We start from the raw sequence: 19078 nt of genomic DNA on the forward strand, positions 1-19078 counted from the left end.
CTTGGTGGAGTGCAGGCGCGGTTGGGGAAAAAGGGCAGCGGGCTGGGCCGCGCGGCGGGGAAAGAAGTGGTCAGCGAGCTGGGCCGCAGGCTGAGCTTGGGCCACAAGCCGCTCCTCGATCTCCAGCTCAAACTTCAGTCCTTTTTCCTATTTTCTGATAATTTCTATTATCCATTCCCTTGGTTCCTATTTGTATAGACAAGCTGCCAACATGTATACACCCTAAAAGGAGGTCTTCTAGGGGGTCTAGGGTTTTATGCACACTAACCCACGGGTCGGCTTTAGAAGAGAGTTAATTAAATACAAGTTATTGATTTTATTAATCAACACATAAAATCAATAAGAGCCAAATCACACATTAAATTAAATATGCATATGCTCAAAATTGAAATAGGCTCTACTTGTGCATCTACAGGGTGTTTTTCTAGTATGAATTCACCAAGCAGGGGTTATTTTTAGAAAAAAATTTCAGGTGGTATTTTTGGTATTTTATGAAAATTTCTAGGTCGTTACAGTCCTTCCCTCTCATTGGAATCTCGTCCCGAGATTTAAGGTGTGACGTACCTTTCAAAGAGGTAGGGGTAACATAACTGCAGCTCAGACTTTTTCTCCCAAGTGGCTTCTCTTTCTGTGTGGTTGCTCCACAGAACCTTGCACATGGGGATGGTAGAGCTTCTAGTTTCCTTGGTGGCTCTGTCTAGAATCTTGACTGGGTACTCCCGGTACTCTAGTGTCTCCTGCTGGTCTAGCGACTCAACGGGTACTTGTGTCTCTGGCAGTTTCAAACATCTGCGCAACTGAGATACGTGGAACACTAGATGCACTCTGTCTAGCTCCTCTGGTAACTCTAGTTTGTATGCTAACTTGCCAACTCTAGCAACGATCTGATAGGGGCCAACAAACCTGGGTGCCAGCTTCCCTTTCACATGGAATCTGAAAGTCCCATGTAGCGGGGAGACCTTGAGGTACACATGATCCCCCACTTTGAACTCGAGATCCCTCCGACGGTTATCTGCGTAACTCTTCTGTCGACTCTGAGCGATCTTCAAGTTCTCCCGCACATGGGCGACTCCTTCTTCGGCCTCTTTAATTTTATCAGGGCCAAAGAATGCTCTCTCTCTCCCACCTGTGACCACATCAACGGGGTCCTACATTTCCTTCCATATAGGGCTTCGAAAGGTGACATCTGAATGCTGGCCTGATAACTGTTATTGTAGGAGAACTCTGCATGAGGTAGACTTTTTTCCCAATCTGACCCATACTTCAGTACACAAGCTCTGAGCATGTCCTCCAGGACCTGGTTCACCCTCTCAGTCTGCCCATCAGTTTGCGGGTGGTATGCGGTGCTATAGTATAAGCGAGTGCCGATTGCCTTGTGCAGGCTCTGCCAAAACTTAGATACCCACTGGGGGCCATGGTCTAATACTATGCTGGCAGGTGCCCCGTGAAGCCTGAGGATGTGATGTATGTACAAGTCTGCCAATTTGTTGGCTCGGTAGTCCGTTCCTACTGGCACGAAGTGGGCTACCTTGGTGAGTCGATGAACTATCACCCAGATGGAGTCATGGCTTTGTGAGGATTGGGGTAATCCTACGATAAAGTCCATGGTTATGTTGTCCCATTTCCACTGCGGTATGTCTAGGGGTTTGAGCAACCTGGCTGGCCTTTGGTGCTCCGCTTTGACCCTAGTGCACGTGTCACATCGAGCAACATGTCCAGCGATGTCTTTCTTCATATCCTTCCACCAGAAGACCTTCCTCAAATCAGCGTACATTTTGGTGCTGCCAGGGTGTATGCAGTACCTGGAGTCGTGTGCCTCCGACAAGATCTCTTCACGCAAGGCCTCGTCACTAGGTACACAAATTCTGTTCTTGCACCAATATGTCCCTCTTTCATCTATTCGTAACTCGGGGCACTTTCCCCCTTCCATGCGTTCATGGACCTCTTGGATCTCAGGGCAGTCTTGCTGGGCTCTGCGGATTCGATCTTCTAAGTCATATTGTATCCGCAACTCACTGAGCAAACCCTTGGGTATGATCTCGAGCTGTAGGTCTCCCATCTCCTGACATAACTCTGGTGGTATGGCTTCCATGGACAAACTATGACAGTAGCTCTTGCCGCTCAGGGCATCAGCAACTACATTTGCCTTTCCTAGATGGTAGTGAATCTCCAAGTTGTAATCCTTTATGAGTTCTAACCACCTACGTTGCCTCATGTTCAGATCTTCTTGTGTGAAAAAGTACTTCAAGCTCTTGTGATCAGTGTATATGTCACACTTGTTGCCGATCAGGTAGTGTCTCCCGATCTTTAGGGCATGCACTACGGCTGCTAGTTCAAGATCATGGGTGGGGTAGCGTTGCTCATGGTCCTTCAGCTGTCGCGACGCATATGCTATGACCTTCCCACTCTGCATCAAAACACATCCAAGTCCCTGTCTCGAAGCATCACAGTAGACTACGAAGTCTTTCTGAATGTCAGGCAAGGCTAGCACAGGGGTGGTGGTAAGCTTCTGTTTCAAGGTCTGGAAGCTCTGTTCACACTCAGGTGTCCACTCAAACTCATTGGTCTTCTTGAGAAGGTTGGTCATTGGCTTGGCAATCTTAGAGAAATTCTCAATGAATCGGCGATAGTACCCGGCCAAACCCAGAAAACTGCGGATATCAGTCGCATTACGGGGTTGCTCCCATTCCTTCACGGCCTCTATTTTGGCTGGGTCAACTGCAACTCCCTCAGCAGTGAGAACATGCCCAAGGAAGGCGACTTCTTCAAGCCAGAACTCGCACTTACTGAACTTGGCGTAGAGTTGGTTCTGCCTCAACTTCTCCAGAACTACTCTCAAGTGTTGCTCATGTTCTTCGGCGGAGGCCGAATAGACAAGAATATCATCAATGAACACCACAACGAACTTGTCTAGTTCTTCCATGAACACCTTGTTCATCATATTCATGAAGTAGGCTGAGGCATTTGTGAGTCCGAAGGACATGACGGTGAACTCATTTTGCCCATACCTTGTGACAAAGGTTGTCTTAGGTATATCCTTCGGTCTGATCTTCATCTGATGGTACCCGGATCAGAGATCAATTTTTGAGAAGAACTTGGCATCCTTCAACTGATCTAATAGATCATCGATCCTTGGGAGGGGGTACTTGTTCTTGACTGTCACAGCATTTAAGTTCCGGTAGTCAATACACATCCTCATGGAACCATCCTTCTTCTTTACGAACAAGACAGGGGAACCCCATGGTGAAGCACTGGGTCTAATGTACCCCTTATCTGCCAACTCCTTGAGTTGTTTCTTGAGCTCTTCCAGCTCATCGAATGACATGCGGTAGGGCCTCTTAGCAATGGGGCCCGTCCATGGCAGAAGGTCAATCACGAACTCCACATCTCTGTCAGGTGGCATACCTGGCAACTCCTCAGGAAACACATCAGGATACTCACTTACTACATGCACCTCCTCAACTCACTTGACTTCTAAGGCGCATATCATGGGCACCTTCTTCTCATGGTTAGGCTCACATCGAAGCACGCGACCACTCGGGTGCGTTATCTCCACATATCTCGGCGAGCAAGATATCACTCCCTTGTGTCGGGTCAGCCAATCCATCCCTAAGATGACATCCAGTCCATCCGATGGAAGTAAGGTGAGGTCAGCTAGAAAAGGGAAACCCTCAATGGTGATACTCACTCCCTGACATTTCTGGGTGCATCTGAGGTTGCCTAAAGTAGATATGGTGTCTATAGGTACCTTCCGTGGGGACACGGGTAGGTTGTGCTCTCGTGCAAATCTAGAGGATACATATGAGCAAGTTGCACCAGAATCAAATAGAACGGATGCCATAACTCCCTGTACCAAAAACATACCGTACACCCCGTCGGGGGCGTCCTATGCGTCCTGAGCTGTCAGGTGTGTGAGACGGCCGCGGGTGGCTCCAACAGCTGGCTTGCGAAGTGTGCCCTGAGCAGGTGCCTGCCTGGTCGAAGCTGGGGCAGGTGGTGGAGCAGTCTTTGCAGGGCAGTGGGCAGCCTTGTGGCCTGGCTGACCATAGTTGAAGCAAGCGAAAGGCACACTGCCTGTGGAGGTGGGTGCAGTGGCCTTCCACGTGCTGGTACTCTGCACGGGGCGGCTCTGAGTGGGGTGGTGGTAGTTGGCGGTGTGGGTACCACCTCCTCGACTCGGAGCCGGTGCAGCACCCTGAGCACAGCGGGGGCGCGACGGAGGAGGCACGTGAGCACGTGGCCTCTGGGGTGCCGGGCCACGAGAAGAACTCTCGGACTGGCGCTTCTTCTCCTTGTACTGAGCATCGGCCTCCAGGCGGTCCCTCTCCATCTCCAGGGCCTTGTTGACCATCTCCTGGAGAGTGTAGCAGGTGTGACTCGAGAGGGCCACCTTGAGGCGCGTACTCAGGCCCTTCTTGAAGAAGTACATCTTCTTCTTCTCAGTGTTGGACTCGTCTGGAGCATACCTCATGGTGCGGGTGAAGCGAGTGGCATACTCCTGTACCTTCTGAGTGCCCTGGGAGATGTTGCGGAACTCCTCCACCTTGGCGTCCATGACACCCTCAGGTACATGCTGCTCACGGAACGCCTCAGTGAACTCGGCCTAGGTTATGCCCCCAGGGTTCTCATGGGTGTCACTATAGCTGTCCCACCATGCGCGTGCAGCGCCAGTGAGCTGGTGAGCGGTGACTCCCACACACTCCTCGTCAGTGCAAGTGGTCAGGTCTAGCTTCTTCTCGATCTCACGCAGCCAGTCCTCGGCGGCGATGGGATCATCATCAGCGCAGTCAAATGTAGGAGGCCTCAGCTTGAGGAAGCCTCTAGCTTCCTTTGGAAGTCATTGGGTGGACCTCCTCTAGGACGATGCAGTATGCCATCCGCCAGTGCCTCCAGAAGGCGGGTCTGGCGATCCATCACCTCAGACAGGGACGGTGGCGGCGGTGGTGGTGCATCATTGTCCCCGAGCTGAGGGGACCTAGCTCTCCTGTGGGGCTCCTCTAGGGCAGGCTCTCCTAGGGTGGGCTCCTCCCCCTCTAGTTCGAGTCTGGGGGCAGGAGAGGCAGCTCCTCGATCACGCCCACGTCCACGACCGTGGTACTCCATCACGGGGGAAGGGGAGCGAACGTTGAGGCGTTCAGAACGGCGGCACGCCATCTCTCTGCATGGATTAGGTCATGATTTAATGTGTTAAGACAGTGTTTGGATAATTAGGCAGTTTAATTCATAAAACATTCTATCCAACACTCATACAAAGAAGCAATAACATCGATAAAATCCATTAAGACCCAAACATTCATTACATGAGTTCATTACATAGCGATGCCTTGGGAAACTACACCAGAGGGCTCGCGAGAATCGCTCTACAAGCAGGTAGGCTCCAAAAGAACAGGACATTCCGCTCTACTACAGATAGTGAGTTACATGTCGCATTATTCGTCGCACAGGGCACATCATCAGAAAGACTACTCTACTCTACTGGGTAGGGACGTAAGGTGGTGTGGCGGGGCTAGAGCTAGGGAGCTGCTCCTCAGAGTCCCTGTCCACAGCCTGGAGCTCGGCGTCAGTGCGATAGAGCCGGCCAGCGTACTCCTCCGCGGCCTCGAGCTGTATGGTCCTCGGTACCTCAGGGTAGTGCTCAGAAGGGCAAGCTATGAGGTTGAGAGTGGTGGGTGCAGGACGGAAAGAGTGCTTGCGCGCCTCCTTGCGCATCTTTGGGGGAAGGGGCTCCTGGACACGGGCGATCTCCTTGACACGCTTGCTGTCAGAAGCGATCCAGGCCTGACGGGTCCTCTGGGCCTTGTACCTGAAGTACTCTGTGGTCTTGATGAGCTCAGCTAGGTGACGAGTGTTGTGGGTGGACTCCGCCCTCAGCATCTCCTTTTCCTGCGACAGACGCTCGTAGCGGGTCTCCAGGCACAGCTTGCTGAAGATCTTCTCCTTCTCCTTCTAGCGGAACTCGCTCAAGAGCACGCGCTGGCGCTCAAGTCGATCATCCAGCTCAAGCACCTTGGCGTCCAAGTGGTCGCCTCGAAGCCCGTAGTCCCTGGCCTTGTTCTGCCACTCCTGGATCTCCTGCCTGAAGGCGACCTCACGAGCTCGGCTGAAGTCCTCCAGGCAGTCACGGCTGTGGCGCTCTGTCAGGATAGCGTCCCTCAGTATCCTCTTCTTCACCTGCTCCATCTCGATGATGTGGTCAGCTGTGAACATCAGGTCTCGGTAGCGCTTGTTCTCAATCTCGACCGCCGTGATGTAGCGATCCTGGGCCAACATGTAGCGGCCCGAGAACTGAAGACAGGGGTCTGTCTCCTCCTGAGCGAGCTGGTCCGCAGCCAACACTCGGACGGTGGCTCCCTCGATGCAGGTGAGGTCCAGGACGCGAGGAAGTAGACGGAATATGCCTCACTGGATATGCTCCCACGAGTCCTGAACGACGTGGCGGAGGGCCTGGCAAGTCACAGCCTGGACGCAGTTGGCGACCGAGGTCTCGATCGACAGCTCCTGGAAAGCTGCCACTCCAGGAAGTGTCGTGCTGGCGGGGACGGTGAGGTTGATCACAATGTGACCCTGAAGCTGTCCGTCTGGTCCCGCCTCTCCACGACAGACGTAACCGATCGGCTCGGTGGGTACTCCAAGCTCAGTCAGCACGTCGTACAGCATGGGCACAAAGCCACCATACTGCTGGGCGTCCACAACCATCTCAACGATCAACATGGTGCTCTGCATTTTCCCAAAGAAAGGAGGGGTTAGAAAGGAATTTAGTGAGATTCAGGTGGTGAAAGAGCAGATGTAAGTTAAGCCATGCATAAAAGATGCAAGGTCAGCGAATATAGGCCAAAAACACCAGTTTCACTCCAAATTTTGTCGTCCATTCCTAAGGGTCTCGTCCTAGGGTCAAGTATGGCTCTGATACCAACTGAAACGATCTAGATTTCCACGAAGGGAAATCCCCAGATTCGAATTGTAAAACGAATTAACGCGCGAATGAGTCAATTCGAATTACCCGAATTTCAGCTGTTATACAAGTCATACACGAACAAAAGAGAGTACAAGAGGGGTTTACTCATTATTACATTGCCACTTGGCGGAATCACACTCACACACACAATATGCGGAACAGCATCGGGTAGATAGCGAAGGCGCGAACTCCGGATCCTCCAAACTTGAGCGTAGGATGAGACAGCTACTCTCCCAATCGTCGCCCGCGTAGTCGTACTCAGGCTCAGAACCTGCTGCCAAAGTATCAGTACGATTTGTACTGGCCACTGGCTCCCGCCCTATGCTTTTTGCGAAGCTTTGTGGTAGGTGGAATGCAAGGGGATGTATCAAGAGACCTAATATAAGGCTGTAGCTTCCTATACGATTAAGTCATATTTTATAATAATAAATCAACTTTTATTCCAACTTCTTTCACACATTCTCCCATCCCACCACACACATCTCGCCACACTCTCACTCTCTAGGCGGCAAGGACGACTCCCGCTCGTGCCTTGCCTCAGCAGCCATTGCCGGATCCAACACAAACCCAGGGGAAGGTAGAAAGGACTCCTCTCTCTAGTCAAGTGAAGCTGTACTTAGGAAAGGTCCATAGCCGCGAACGGCATATGTATCGATCGATCAACCAGAAACTCTGCAGAGGTTTGCACCACCCACAAGATCACCATCATCGACGCTGTACATCGTCTAGGCTGATTCCGGGCTGCCTTCCAACTAACACGATGCCACCCTACCACTCAGAACTGGGGTCATACCGGACACCGGCATGCTGAGACTGTGAGACGTAGTACCGGGCCCCCAGGGTCACTACACTGTCTTAGGAGGGTGTGGGTCCCATGCCCGTACCTCCCTACACTATCCACTAACAACCTAGTAGTAGTGGCATCGCCCTAGATAGTCGTACATCCGTCCCCCTCCCATGAAGGCGAGTGAGGGTGCAAGGCTTCCAAAGACCCGGTCCACAGAACATATCAGTCCTTAGGTGACCAAACAAGACATCTTCACGTGGGGTCGGCCGATGCCCCGCTCAACGGGGGACGCCACTGAGATCGTTTGGACCTGCGAGGGATGCCAGTTCTATGCTCGCCAGGTCCACCTCCTGGCCCAGGCTGTGCAAACGATCCTCATTACCTGGCCCTTCGCTGTCTGGGGCCTCAACCTCGTCGGGCCTGTACAGAAAGCGCCTGGGGGCTTCACCCACTTACTTTTCGCAATCGACAAGTTTTCTAAGTAGATCGAGGTCCAACCCATCACAAGAATCAAGGCCGAACAAGCCGTGCTGTTCTTCGCAGATATTATCCCCTGATTTGGAGTACCCAACTCCATTATCACGGATCACAGCACGTAGTTCACCGGTCAGAAGTTCCTGGATTTCTACGACAGACACCACATACGTGTGGACTGGGCAGCAGTGGCTCATCCAAAGACCAATGGGTAGGTGGAGTGTGCCAACGACATGATCCTCCAAGGTCTAAAGCCTAGGATCTTCAACTGGCTGGACATGTTCGGAAAGAGGTGGCTCAAAGAGCTACTGGCCGTCATTTGGAGTTTAAGGACTTCCCGAAGCCGAGCCACAGGCTTCACCCCGTTCTTCATGGTCTACGGGTCCGAGGCTGTCCTTCCCACGGACCTGGAGTATGGGTCTCCAAGGGTACAAGCCTACGACGAAAATAGCTACATAACGTTCCAAGAAGATGCGCTGGACTAGCTGGACGAGGCTAGGGATGTAGCTCTCCTACATTCAGCCAAGTACCAGCAGGCTCTCCGACGCTACCACGCTCGACGAGTCCGAGGCCGAGCCTTCATAGTTGGTGACTTGGTGCTGAGGCTCAGGCAAAGCAACAAGGGCTGCCACAAGCTCATGCCTCCCTGGGAAGGACCCTTCGTCATCGCTGAAGTTCTCTGACCCAGCACATACAAGCTCCCCAACAAAGAAGGGGAGGTCTACAATAATGCGTGGAACATAGAACAGCTATGTTGCTTCTACCCTTAGAATTTTGTAAAGGAATCATTTGTACTTTACCCTGAAGAAGTAATAAAAGATATAGACCGCATGTCTATTTCCTTTTAGAGAGTGAGCCTCGGCTCTGCCCTGCAGAGACCGAACCTCCCTCGTGGGCTACACGGGGGGAACCCCCTGTGATGACTCTAAATTTTTTTTTGCATAAGTTAGAATTTCCCGACCCAAGATCTTTTTTCCTTTCTTAAGAAACTAAAAACCGCAATCCTGACTTAGGCTCGGGACATCCTAGCCGAAAAAACTCAGACCCTTGACCGCTCACCCAACCTCGCGCTGCCGAGGCTGGGTCGGCCCCAAGGTAAAAGAGAAATGCAAAGAATTCTTAAAGGGAAAAACATTCATACTTCATATAGATATTAAGTCTACAAAAAAGGGGGGGCCACTGGCCTCAAATCTCTCCTACTACAAAAACGTCTCCGGGACCCGTCTACCACCGTGGTGAAGACCTAGCCACTTCCCTGTTTCTGCAACACGATCGAGGCCGACCCCACTTCCCTGTGTGACTGTGTCCGCAGTTCTGCGGGTCATGTGGCACCTCTCTCCTTGCCTAATCATCAGCCTCCGCATCCCCTCCGCTCCCAATCCAGCACACCACCAGCCCCACATCACAAGAGGCCCTTGAGCGCTCGTTGCCGCCACGCCCTGCGCCGTCGCTGCCCGCGCATACACGCCCTGAGCCGCCGTCGACGCCCACGTGCGCCCCAACCCCAGCTAGCGAGCCACCACCAGACCGTGGTTGGCCGCCGCCCGCGAAGCCTCAGGTCTTTGCCGGAACCCTAGGGCCCGCTCATCCTTCCTCTAGGGTGCGGCCGCTAGCATCTTGTCGAGCAACAGCAACAACCGGAGGACGCCTTGTACATCCAGCCCGCTCGCCAGGACCCCGAAACTTCTTCAATGCCTCCAACACCCTCGATTGTTGCTGACACCAGGTATACATGTATTATGCCTGCTAATTTCAATCCCTTACAAAGATTATTAACCCCCACCAAATCCTCGTTCATTTGTTTCTTTAATCCAAGTGACCTCACGTGTGAGAGCAGGAGAGCGCGCGGGGCTAGGGTTTCCGCGGGCGATGGAAGCAGCGGCGGCGGCCCCGCCGGCAGTGGCGTCGTCCTCATCTGCATCGGCATCCGTGGGCCGGTCGTGCCCATCTACCAGCGCCGCCCAGGTTCGTCTATCCGCTCCTGCGTTGCTGAGGTTCCGCGTGCGCCGGTCAGCGTGTTGTTCGTGTCTTGGGTCGAGGGGGCAATGCTGATTGGATTTGGTGGTCGATGCGGCGGTGATCGGTCAGTTTAGAGTAATTCGAGCAGAGATCTGGCGACATTTGCGGGGGTATCGAGTTGCGGGTGCTGGATTTCGATGCCGAGCTTTGGCTGACTGCTTTGTTTGTGCTGCTGCGTGTGTGCGCTCCTTTAGGAAGGTTTCTGTCTTTGTGGCGATAGTAGGTGGGGTTGCCGAGACGACTTGGTTTCGTTTCAGATTGTTTTGAGAGACTGGATAGTGGACTGGTCAACAGTAGACTGCATTCCATAAAAAGATTGATGGAATCAGGATAACTACTGTACTTTCAGCTTGGAGCTGGATTCCGCTTTTTTTTTCTGTGAGGTTGTATCATTTTTTTTCCAGTGACTTGTATATTGAATCCAGGGGATGTAGCTTGGCAAGCTACATCCCTGCTTCTGATTATTCATGTAAACAGTGTGCTCACATAAGATGATGTGAATGCGGATAGCAGCTGACCTTATACAAGAATGAAGTTGGTTATATTTAACTGTTATATGTAAACCTTTGGTCTGGAATCAAAGCATTTGTAGATTTTATCGGGTCAATGGATCCTGATAAATGGACCTAAATTTGCCCATAAGACAAGATGAAGGGAGTCCTCCAGTTAAACATTGTGACTCGAAACAAAAATTGCAAAATATTTAGAAATGACTAAATAATCTCACAAGTATACAGATATACACTATACTGAATCTCTTCTCAGCAGGTGGACTGATGGTGCTATGTTTCTTTGCAGAGAAACAAAGAAGCTAATTTAGACCTCAGGTATCTCTAGTATCTCTGAATCTCTTCTCTACAGCTAAAAAAAGTGGAGCACTTAAAAGTTCAAATTTGCGTTCAGTAGCATGTTATTGAAGTGGGTACAGTATTTTACTGATGTAACTTTGTTGCATAGATGTGGCTATGCTTCCTTTGCCTTCCTTTTGCTGGACTCTTTTTTCTCCCTCTTTCTGAAATTACTTTGTGCTAAGCTTACACTGAGCTTTGTGATACAGTGATGTGTAAGAGCAAAAAGGAAAACTAGCTTAATATTGTGGACTAGCTTATATTGCCTCTCTTGGTGTTACCATTAACAAACAAATATGACTATATATAGGCAAAAGGAAAACTAGCTTGATGTAGTGGATTGCTTAGTTTGTTTGGTAATACAGCTGGCAAGGGTTTTCTGTCTTTGGTAATTTTAAATGGCAGTGTAGAAGGTTGTATTGATTTTGATACATCATCCTTGTTCCATGCTAATTGAGCGAGACTTTTTTTTGTATTAATGTATTTTATTTTCAGAAATTACTAACAATTGGGCCAGACAGTAAAAGAATCAATTAGTTATATGCTGCAATTATATAAATACTGTAGAACAATACACTTGGAAGGCATCAGAGTCATGCACAAGTAGCTACTTTTAAATTACATCGATCACTCATGCATGAGAATCGGTGAAATAATCTCAGTGACATATATACTATGATTTTACTGTTACGATCATATTTCCCAGCTGCCGTGGACCACATTGAAGTGAAAAAAGTGATGTATTATGCCTACTAATTTCGATCCCTTTTAAAAATTATGTTTGAGTGTCGGACATCCCATTACATTTGATGTCTTGTAGTAACAAATTTGCAAAAGCAACAAACTATGACTCGGTTGCTGAAAAAAAATTGTTCCATGCTTATGTCTGCTGGCTACTCAAGTCATAAACGGTGGTATGTGCCATCAGTTAGCTTTAAGGGGTTCTATGTGTCATCTGTATTATGTGGCTTTTGGTAAGTAGAACTACTTAGAATTTTAGGACCATTATGGCATGCTTGCCAATTAGCTATCACACTGCCAGATCATTTTTTCGACACCCAATTGGGACTCTATACATAGTTATTACATTTGTGACCTCACATGTCAGTAGTTTGGTTGTATACTATATTCTGTCAAACACTCAAACTTAGTTCTTGAGTGTGTTCATTTTGGTTAAATTATGTGCATGATAAATCAAGATATGGAATTTAGTGGTGGCAATGTTGCGGTTGCGCCATACAGAAGTGTTCATGCAATAAATTGTGAGATAAGGAACAATCTCCTTAGCAGATTACATTTTTGTGAATCTGTAGTTCCTGGAATGGGAACTCCATAATACATTTCTGAAATTGTGCCTTCAGACTCAAACTGTGCCTTTGAAATAAGGCTTCAGTCATTTTAGGAGCAATGCAACATGACAAGTTTATGAAATTGTGCCTTCCAAAATTGAACCATCAGGTTTTGGCACTATATGCAAAGAGCACCTAATGCTAGAGTTCTTTTTTCCTATCTGTTGGTTCTTTCTTCGACAGAGGCTTCCAGAAGGTTTATGAAATTGTGTCTTCTAAAACTGAACCATCAGGTTTTGACACCATATGCAAAGAGCACCTAATGCTAGAGCACTTCTTTTTCCTTGGTGAGAGGCAGCGATGATCATCATCCACAAGGTATGTCACCCTTTTCCTTCCCTAGCTTTTTGCTGTGGGAAACCCAAGCTTTATGCATCCAGATAAGTAGCATTGACAGTATATAGAGTTTTTATTTTTGGCAAAAATTATCGCACCCACATCCTATATTGAGCCTGTCCCTGAGTACCACTGAGAACTTGAGGGCACAAGTTTGTACTAGGAAGGATGGAGTGCACGGAATGAGTAAATTGAAAAAAGAACATATTTTACAGAGAAGCACAGATTACAAGTGTGTGCTGCTGGCACATAAGAACAGATCATTGCATCTTAATCAGAAAACGTTGGCTTAAAAGATGTCCAATTGTTTATGCATATCATTGCATCTTAATCAAAAGTTGTTGGCTTATGTGGATAGATGAAGTTGATACATTTTTCTGTAAGCAATATGTTATAAAGGAGTGTTAAAGCTAATTTACGGACCAAATTAGGAACCAAACTATTCACAATACACATCTGGTGCTATAGATCCAGGAAATTTAGTCTGTGTTTTACTTACGGGAGCCAGCGATCTTATTCCTGCAGGTAGAGTGCTCTGGACACATGCTCATCCAGGCAAGGGGATTCGAGTGCAGATCCTAAGCACGAGCCCAAGGCGCGAAGCAGCCTGTGGCATACAATTTAGACATTCATACTATTGTCTTTATGCATTCAATCTGCCAATACCAATATGTTTTGTATTGAATATTCCTAACTAGCACCGTTTTTATAGAGCTGAGTTTTCTTTTAGTTGAGGTTATAATTATCATTTAGGTTATGGTACAAAAATTTAGTGGATGAATACTGAACTTTTGATTTCAGTAAATTAGGTGCTATATATGTTGATGGAATTATATAGTACCTTTATTCACAAATAAAAAGAATTTTAACATCTGCAACACACATGAATATATTGTATATTTTTTGTCCCGTTGCAACGCACGGGCACTTACCTAGTGTTCACAAAATATACTAACTAAATACAAGGGCTTCACTGCCCTGCCTGCCCAGGGTCCTGCACACTAATGGGGGAAAGCTCTACTTCAGCGTCGAAGAAGGTGGCTAGGGCGTCTCCCGTGGCCTCCGCAGCATCGGAGAGCTTCTGCACTTCTTCCTGGGCCTCCTCCTCGTCGTCAGGAAGGACATAGCCCTCACTTACCGCCGGCAGATCGATGCCGACGTAGTGAGAGCTCACTAAGGCTAGGGCTTTCTTCACCCGAGCGTGGAGGGCGTCCCTTAGCCTCTCCCCGGCCCGGGAGTACAGAGCCTCGACGTGCCCCCGTAGAGAAGACCCCGATGGGCCCGCTTCAACCCCGAGTCCCTCGCACGCCGAGGCAACAATGGCTTCCAGTGCCGAGCGCTCCGCGACCTCGGCGTCAAGGGACTTCTACAGGGCATCGGCCGTAGATACCGCCTCGGCCACCTTCCCCTCCAGCTCTGCGGTAAAAGGGCAAAAGTAAGGAACAGACCTATACACTAATAACAAAGGTAAGGTTATGGCTATTACCTTGCGCGTGCTTCTTGTTTTCTTTCGCCCACCCTGCCATAGAGAAACCTGGCCCCAAGCCTTGGCAAGCTCCTCTGGGCTTGGTTCAAGGCAGGGACCTTCTGGGCAAGCAGAGTCTCCACCCGGATGACCTCTCCCTTGTATCTCTCGGTGGCGGTGTTCCGCTCCAAAGATTCTTGGACAAGGTCGCTAACCCTCTTTTCTAGAGGAGCGACCTTTGCCCGAGCATCCCGAGCCTCAATCTCGAACCCGGAACACCTCCGCCGGAGGTTGGCGAACACTTCGCACTCCTTCGTGAGCTCCCCATCGGCTGCTTCCCGAGCGGCCCTCTCATCTTGCCAGGCCACCCATGTGTCCCGCTCCCGTCGAAGGAAGTCAGATTTCTCCTGGGACGTGGCCTTGAGCGCCTGCAAGGTAAACATCACACAGAAGATCAACGGAAAGGTGTGAACAAAATACACCTCAAAAAAGGGAAGACACTCTTACCCGGGCAAGCTTGTACATATCTCGGCTCATGAGCTCGGACACCCGGTTGATTGCCTCGACACTGGCACGCCCGCATTCCTCAAGACCCTGCCAAAGGTACGCCTCCGACGGGTCAACCAGGACGAATCTGGCCCTCCCCTCCAGATCTTCGAGGTCGGGCTAGATTACCGGGGCTTTGCCCCAGGATGTGACGTCCTCTCCTTTCCCTCAGGGGCCCCTAGTTGGACCGGGCCTTTTCCGTGGGGCCTTGTCAGGGGCGCCATGTTAAGGGTTTCCTTAACAAGACCCACCTCGGCCTTGCCGGGCCTCTGTGCGCCCCCCAGGTCTACATCCCTCTGGCTCCTGGGACCTAAGTGCCTTGGCCCTCTCCACTTGGGGCTTTGTTGTCTTCTCCCGGGACCCCTGTTCCGCCCCCTCTTGGGGGCGTTCTTCCTCCTCATGGGTAAAGGGAGGCGGCGACCTAGGCCTTGCCAACCCAGGGGTCGACTGCGCCCCCCTCTTAACAGCCTTTAGGGGCGCCAGCCCCACCGATGCCACTTTCTGCTTCCAGCTGGCAAAAAGATAGCAAAGATAAGAAGAAGAAAGAGAAAAACAAAAAAGGTAAAGTTTTCTCGGCACTTACCTTGCCTGTGGCGCAGCCCCCTTCTAGGAGCTCGACGCCCCCTAGGTTCCGGGGGATGCCGGACGGGTGCCAGCTACCGTGCCTTGGGTCGCAGTCGCCCTGTTGGTGGCTCCACCCTTCGGCACCCCCCGCCAAAGCCTCTGCCTCTATCCTAGGACGAGGCTCGGCTGGGGCCTTTGGGCCCACGCGCGCCTCAGGCTCTCCCCCCGATGGCTTCACCCCTCCTTGGGGACCCGGGGGTGCCGAACCATGCTTGGGGGCTTTGTTCCCGCCCTCGTCAACAATAATGTAGGGAGCACCCTCCGTGCCCCCAGGAATCTATGACCCCCCGTCGGGGGCCTCTGTCCCCCCACCGGTTGGGGGGCCTCTTCATCCTCCTCCTCCAGGAGCTCATTCAACCCCACCCCCTGTCTTCGAGGTAGAGGCCTCGGAGGACTCGGGCTCAGGAAGCCGCGCCTTCTCGGCCTCGCGTCGGCGCTTGGCTAAGGCCTCCGCCTTCTTCGCCTTTTTTGCTTTCTTCTTGTCTTTGGAGCGCTTCTGCTCCTCGTTCTTGGCCTGGTTCTTGGCCTGGAGCTCTTTGTCCTCCGGGACCGGGGGGCAGGACGTACGTGATAACGCCCATCCCCTGAGAAGCAGGTGGAGACCCTAATCAAGACAAAGACAGAGAAGAAGTCAGCGACGCAAGGATAGAGGCGGAATTTTTTTTACCAGAGAGATTAAGTCTCTATCAGGACGCATCGGGATGACCTGATAGTTCTTCAACTCTGAAGACATCGTCTTCGAGAGTTAGAGAGAGATCACCGAGGCGGGCACTGGCTCCTCCAGCATCTGCGTACTGGCCAAGGGTGCGCTGGGGGTCATCTCCCACACGGGCAGCACCCGCTGTGCCAGCGGGAGGATGCTCCGCTTGTGGAAGGCGACCGCCACCGTGGCCGCGGTAACACCCTCTCGCTGCAGCTTTGCGAGGGCTTCGAGGAGGGGGTCCAGCTTTTTCTGCTCCGCCGTAGGAGCACCCCACCCCCATTTTTTGGGGCACTCGAGCACCATCTTCCCCATGTACTCCGGGAGGAGGCCGTGGTGGTTCCGGAGGTAGAACCACCTATTCTACCACCCCCGGTTCAATGATGGCATGATGCTCCAGATGCATAGGCCGAAGCACGACTGCCGAAGCTGAGGCGTGCAGCCACTGGCCCTCAGGGGCCTCTTTTCCCCGCCCTCATTACGGGAGGACATCTCCACCTTGAAGAGGTGGAGCCAGAGGTTCCAATGGGGAGGAATCCTCATGTACCCCTCGCACACCATGGTGAAGACGACCGCCTGCATGATTGAATTGCGGTTGAAGTTGAGAAGCTCCAACCCATAATGGTGCACAAGCGCACACATAAACCGGCAGGCCAGAATCCCGAACCCCCGGTCTAGGAAGGACAGGAAGCAAAGCACATAGCCTAGCGGCGGGTTTGGCTCCCTGTCATACAACGGAGGCACAAGCCATTCTGGCATCCTCTCATCCGTGATGGGACAGAGAAGTCCGCCCAACACTCGGGCCTCCAGCGCCGCCTTGGTGACATTGCAAGGATGCCACATATCATCGCTGGCCATGGCTGGGGGCGGAAGTGGGCGTTGAAAGGCGAAAGCTTAGTGGTGGCATGAATGCGGCAGCGGCAGACTTGGAAGTGAGAGCGCTTGGAGGCGAAGGTAGAAAGGGAAAGAACCAGCAACCCATGCGGCGGCTATATAGAAGGGGCGCGCCGCAACCCTTCCTCGCAGAGCGGATCAAGGAGAAGAAAATAAATCGCTGGCCACCTCATTAACTACACGAGGTAACCCAGGCAACCACCCCTTCCGATTCCTGTGCTAACTGCGCGCACGCGCGCATTAATTTCGCAGGCGAAACGTCCTATCCAGATCGGGCGCAACAGCGTGGTCGTTACGACTCCCAACGCGAGTCGCCTCAAAATGAGCACCCCGCCAACCAGATCCGGGTGGTTCCTTCCAGGGCAAGGGGCGCTCGATCCTCCTCCTATGCCTGAGCCGATACCTCCTAAGGTAAAAAACCCCAGGCCATGGCCTCCTACGTTCCAGAGGTTGCGAGACTGACCTACAAAGTGGGTTTGAACAGTCGCCTCAGGATAACCGAGCGAGGCATGACTGAGGATAAGCACAAGAGAGGCCGCGGCTGGAGCCCCATAGAGGCTCTGCACATCCTTAACAGTCGTATCCGAGACCCATGCAGGTGTCGAGTGAGTGGAATCCCATCGAGGAAGGCATCGAGCCCTCGGAACATATCGAATGGTTTCGACATCTACCGTGACTGCCCTCGGGTATTTTTAGATGTGCCCATATGGCCGCAAGCTGACCCCTATCAAATGGGTCTCAGATATCCACTTGGATTTACCTGCTAGCAGCTCCCTAGGAACGTCGTTGGTCGCCCACCGAGGGTAGTGCGGCGCTTCCCATCCCTCCTTCGAGCGAAAGGATGATTGAGGGGCGCGAAAGACCCTGATCGACCCTTGTGGGGAAGTGCTCGGGGGCTTCACATGCGTAGGGGAACGGGCACTACGTGTATAGAACATGTACCCCATCCCCTTGATACTCCCTACAATACCACAAAGGAGTAAAAGCCTTTGAAGGAATAACACCATTCCTCGAAAGGCTCGGGGGCTATACTCAGCGGGTGCGCTCGCGCGCACCCCCCGGAGGAAATAAGAACATCAATCTAATAATTAACCCATAGAAATAGCCTCTGGAGCAGCATCCCAGCCCATCCACAGGCTCGGGGGCTACTGTTGGGTACCATAAAATATGATACCCATATTAAGGGGACAAAAAGCGGCAAAAAAGAGTAAGAGAAACACCCGACCCCTTTGGCCTCAGACGCGGACTCCGTCTCACCCGACCCCTCTGGCCTCAGACACAGACTCCGTCTCGCCCGACCCTTCTGGCCTCGGAGCCAGGCTTCCAATACACGGCAGCCATACCACTGACACGATGTGTGCCATGCCTCCCATACTATAGCAGGGCGTGATGACCACTATTCCAACAACTCCCATCCCTGTGGCACCTTACCTCTGTCACTGTAAGGCATTGCCCGACAGTAAAAGAGGAATGAGGAAGATTAACCCCTGCCACTGTGACCATACTTTGGCTGTTATTGTTTTACTATTACAAGACAAGCTGCAGTGCCCCAGACCCGACTTCCACGATCTAAACAGGGCTCGGCGACGCTCCATAGGAATGACCACGCCGTCAACCATGTCCCAAGGATGAGGAAGCCGATCTCCACAAGGACATGCGCAACAAGCAAGTGGAAGAAGAAATTAAAAGCGTTACAAGCCCTATGGATCCCATCATCTCTCCCACCAATGTTACTCCACCTAATGAATTGTTGAGTACAACAAGCCTAAAGAAAAGGAGGTGCAAACAAAAACCTTGAAGCGCAAATGAACGTGACTTGATAAGAAGCACAAGTTTACAAAAAAAGGAGGTAACAAAAAAAAGAAAACAGTTCAAAGGTGTGTGACAACTCAATGTGGATCAGCCAGGAGCATACAAATCTTGTTGAGGACGAACTCGTGGTGGAACTTGACGAAGGCCTCCCAAGCATAGAGGTCCATGTGGTGGGTGTTGACGGTCGATAACGTCAACTTTTATTATAACTTTAAACCTGAAGGAGATCATGAATACACACTAGTATAGGGTTTAAACTAACAATTTCC

This window comes from Sorghum bicolor, chromosome 5 (genome assembly GCF_000003195.3).
Source record: "Sorghum bicolor cultivar BTx623 chromosome 5, Sorghum_bicolor_NCBIv3, whole genome shotgun sequence".
NCBI lineage: Eukaryota > Viridiplantae > Streptophyta > Magnoliopsida > Poales > Poaceae > Sorghum > Sorghum bicolor.